Source organism: Oryctolagus cuniculus, chromosome 2, assembly GCF_051225735.1.
Source record: "Oryctolagus cuniculus isolate XC-2025 breed Fujian yellow rabbit chromosome 2, ASM5122573v1, whole genome shotgun sequence".
Lineage (NCBI taxonomy): Eukaryota > Metazoa > Chordata > Mammalia > Lagomorpha > Leporidae > Oryctolagus > Oryctolagus cuniculus.
In genome coordinates this window covers 56,386,095-56,390,981 of record NC_142868.1, presented here as the reverse complement: position 1 = coordinate 56,390,981, position 4,887 = coordinate 56,386,095, and the positions used below count along the sequence as shown (strand labels likewise).

Genomic DNA, 4,887 nt, shown 5'->3' with positions numbered 1-4,887 from the left:
CAAAAACATTTTATCCTTCCCATCCCTCCCAGCCTCTAAAAAACCATATCTGTGTTCAGGGCAAGATTTTTTTTTCTCCCACAAATAAGGAAGAACATGTGGCAGTTGACTTTCTGTATCTGGCTTATTTCATTCTTAATGCCCTACAATTGTGTCCTTTTTCCTACAAATGACAGAATTTCATTCTTTTTTATAATGGAATAATATTCCATTGTGTATATATACCAGTTTTTCTTTTTCCGTTTGTCTGATGATGGATACCTTGGACAATTACATATTTTGGCTATTGTGAGTAGTGCTGCTATAAACAGAGTGAAGCAGGTATCTCTTTGATACATTGAGTTCATGTCTTTTGTGTATATAACCAGTAGTGGGATCATATGGCAGTTCCAGTTCTAGTTTGTCTTTTGTTGTTGTTGTTTTTGTTGTTGCTGCTGCTGCTGTTTTAAAGATTTACTTACAGGCAGAGTTACAGAAAGAGGGGAGAGATGTCTATATTCTTTTCATTGGTTTATTCCTCAACTGGTTGCAATGGTTAGGGCTGGGTCAGGCTGAAGACAGGAGCCTAGAATTCTATCCAGGTCTCCCACTTTGGAGGCAGTGCCCCAAGCACTTGGGCCTGCTTTCCCAGGTGCATTAGCAGGGAGCAGTTTCAGAAGTGGAGCAGTAAGGACTCAAACCAGTACTCTGATATGGGATTCCAGTATCACAGGCAATGACTTAACCTGCTGCACCAAAACACTGGCCTTGCGTTTGTATTTTAAAAGAAATCTCCATACCATTTTCCACAGTGGCTGCATCATCCCACACATATAAAAGTTCTTCTTTCTCCACATCCTCACCAGTATTTGTTGCACTCTGTTTTGGGGTAATGGCCATTTTGATAAAGTGAAGTCATGTGTCACTGTGGTTTTGACTTGCATTTCCCTGATGGTGACTGATACTGAGCATTTTCTCATATATTTTTGACCATTTGCATTTCTTCTTTTGAGAACTGTCTACTTGTGTCCTTTGCCCATTTATTCACTGGATTAGCTTTTCTATTGTTAAGTTTTTTTTTGAGTTGCTGATATATTCTAGATATTAATACTTGGTCAGATTAGTAGCTTATAAGTATTTTCTCCTATTCTGTAGGATATTTCTTCACTTTGTTAACTATTTCTTTCACTGTGTAGAAGATTCTGAGTTTGATAAAATCCGATTCGTCTAGTTTTATTTTTGATGCCTGTGCTTTTGGGGTCTTACACAAAAAGTCATCACCTATATCAGTATTTCCACTATATTTTTTTTATATTTTCTTCTAGTATTTTCATGGTTTCTGGTCTTAAAGTTAGATCTTTATCCATCTAGAGTTGACTTTTGTATATGGTGAGAGGAAAGTATCTAACTTCATCCTTTTATATATTTTGTCCAGTTTTGCCAGCATCATTTATTGAAAAGATTATCTTTTCTTCAATACACGTGGTTGGTGTTCTCTTCTGCAGAAGTGTGGTTTGGACTTACATGCTAATATTGAGATAGTAATATTTGAATATTTGAATTTTCATATAACAAACAATCATTAACCTCAAATCAGTAAAATAAACTATTACTTTACTTTCATTATTTCTTTCATGTGTGTTCTATATGAACAATCATTCAGTTGATCAGTTGGTCATAAATGGAAAAATTAGTGGTGTGGAGGCCCTGCTTGTTGTACATCTGCTCCCGCCTTTGGGCACTGTTCTCTCATCTGCCAGATCAGGTACTCACATACTTGCAGGTGCAAGCACTAAGGGGTAGCTCAGGGTCCCGAGCTGTAGCAGTGGAATTGGGCAACAGAAAATTGGAAATATCCTCCGGAAAACTGGCCAGATTCACAGATGGCTCTGCTGTAGTACAGTCAGAAGACACTGTGGTGATGGTCATAGTAGTCAGCAAAACAAAATTATCACCTTCCTGGTTCATGCCCTTGGTAGTTGATTACAGACAGAAGGCTGCTGCAGCAGGTAAAATTCCTACAAACTGTCTTAGAAGAGAAATTGGTCCTTCTGATAAAGAAATTCTTGCAAGTTGAATAACACATTGTTGAGTAAGATCTCTCTTCCCAGCTGGTGACTTATTTATACACAAATCCTTTGCAATCTGTAAGCAATAACTGGTTTTAATGAACCTGATGTCCTTGTAATTAATAGCATTTCTGTAGCCCTCACATTATCAGACATTTCTTGGAATGGACATATTGGAGCAGTCTGAATAGGAATGATTGATGGGGAATGTGTTGTTAACACAAGAAGAAATGTCTTCTGTGGCTGGGCTGTAGTGTAGCAGGTAAAGGTGCCAGCATCCCATAAGGGCACCGGTTCAAGTCCCAGCTGCTCCTCTTCCAATCCAGCTCTCTGCTATGGCCTGGGAAAGCAGTAGAAAATGGCCCAAGTATTTGGGCCCCTGCACCCATGTGGGGACCCAGAAGTAGCTCCTGGCTTCTGGCTTTGGATAGACCCAGCTCCTGCCATTGTGGCCATTTGGGGAGGGAACCTCTTTCTGTCTCTCCCTCTTTCTGTCTGTAACTCTACCTCTCAAATAAATAAATAAATAAATCTTTTCAAAAAAGAAATTTTTTTAGTAGTTTGGATTGAGTGGTTGCTAGATCACCTAAATGTCAGATTGTCATGTTGGAATTCTCTACGGAAAACATTTTACAGAAGGTCTTTGCCATGCTATCATAGTGGGAATGAAACATACCCAACAAATCATTCAAGACATCCGGCAATTGGTAAGAGAAATTGGTATTACCAAGAGTATATCTCAGAAGTTATTCATCCTTCACCAGAGATTGTGAAATATGCTCATAAACTTGCCATGGAGAAACTCCATGCAGTTTTTACAGACTATGAACATGGTAAAATTTCCAGAAATGAAGCTATTAGCAAGATAAGACTAGACACAGAGGAACAACTAAAACGGAAATTTCCTGAAGTCGATCTATATGAAACAATAGAATCCTTCAATGTCATTACAAAGGATGTTTTTAGAACTATTATTTTGCATGAATAAAAGAGATAGGATGGACAAGATTTGACTTCACTTAGGAATATAAGCTGTTAGGTAGATATGTTCAAAACTCTTTACAGATTGGCATAATTTCAAAGGGGACAAACACAAGTGCTTTGTACGTTTACATTTGATTCATTAAAATTCAGTATTGGTCAGATCATGATCAAATTAGAATAGTTGTAAGGTAAGGGGAATAAAAGATAAAAATTTCATGTTGCAGTATGAGTTTCCTCCTTATGCAACTAATGAAATTGATAGCTGGTATAAATAGAAAAGAACCTGGGGCATGGTGCTCCTGTAGAAAGTTTTATGTCCTGTTTTCATTTCACTATACAGGTCACATTTGAAGGTCTTAGAGTAAAATGGGTCATCTTCTATGGCATCTGCACGGGGTGCAAGTTTATCATTAATGGATGCAGGGTTCCAATTTCATCTCCTGTAGCAGGTATAGCAAAAGGATTGGTCACCAAAAATAGTTCTGAGAACAAGGACATAAAGGACTATCAATTATTAATAGGTATTCTGGGAATTGAAGACTACGATGGTAATATGGATTTCAAAATAACTGCCACTAATGAGGGAATAATGGAATTACAGGCCGATATTAAATTACCTATACTACCGGCCGGCGCCGCAGCTCACTAGGCTAATCCTCCACCTAGCGGCGCCAGCACGCCGGGTTCTAGTCCCGGTCGGGGCACCAGATTCTGTCCCGGTTGCCCCTCTTCCAGACCAGCTCTCTGCTGTGGCCAGGGAGTGCAGTGGAGGATGGCCCAAGTCCTTGGGCCCTGCACCCCATGGGAGACCAGGAGAAGCACCTGGCTCCTGGCTTTGGATCAGCACGGTGCGCCGGCCGCAGCACGCCGGCCATGGCGGCCATTGGAGGGTGAACCAACGGCAAAGGAAGACCTTTCTCTCTGTCTCTCTCTCACTGTCCACTCTGCCTGTCAAAAAAAAAAAAATTACCTAGACTACCAATAACAATTTTAATGGAGGCCATTCAGCAAGCTTCAGCGGCAAAGAAGAAGATATTACAGATTATGAATAAAACTGTTTCAAAAACTAGAGCATCTAGAAAAAAAAATGTACCTATTATAGAAACTGTTCAAGTTCCATTATCAAAACGAATAAAATTTGTTGGACTAGGTGGATATCATTTAAAAAAAATCTCGGGCTGAAACAGGTGTAACTATTAGCCAGAGGGATGAAAAAACATTTTCTATTTTTTTTTCCAATGTCTAGCACCATGCATGAAGCAAGAGACTTCATTATTTAAATCTGTAAAGATGATCAGGAACAACAGTTAGAATTTGGAGCAGTTTATATTGCCACAATAACTGAAATCAGAGACTTTGGAGTGATGGTAAAATTATATCCAGAATGACTACAGTACTGCTTCATGACACACAACTTGATCAGTGAAAGACTGAGCATCCCACTGCCTTGGGATCAGAAGCTGGCCAAAGAATCCAGGTGAAATGCTTTGGACCCGGTCCCACAAGTGGAAGATTGAGACTTTCTCACAAAGTCCTTCAGTCTCCAGCTATAATTGTTGTCAAAACTCCCAATGCCAGAAGCCATATTGTAATGGAAGACGCTATTTCAAAATCATCATCTAATTTTTTCCAGTGATTTTTTAAAAGAATTTTAGTAGTATCATCAAATAATGTGTAATTTGTATATAGTATAAGTGCATTCTAATTATTTGTATGAAAAGACTCATTTACATGTGTCATTCTTTTCTTTTCAAAATAACCTATATTGGCTTGTTTGTATTTACACTAGAAATAAATAAATATTTATTAAAATTCAACCATTCATATCTCTGATGAAATACTGCACTTTTGTTCT

General features: G+C 38.6%; 1 pseudogene; it reads left to right on the top strand.

Moving 5' to 3' along the window:
- The first annotated feature begins 1,660 nt into the window (after positions 1 to 1,660).
- LOC100348210 (polyribonucleotide nucleotidyltransferase 1, mitochondrial-like) lies at positions 1,661 to 4,668 on the top strand (annotated as a pseudogene).
- Positions 4,669 to 4,887: the final 219 nt, after the last annotated feature.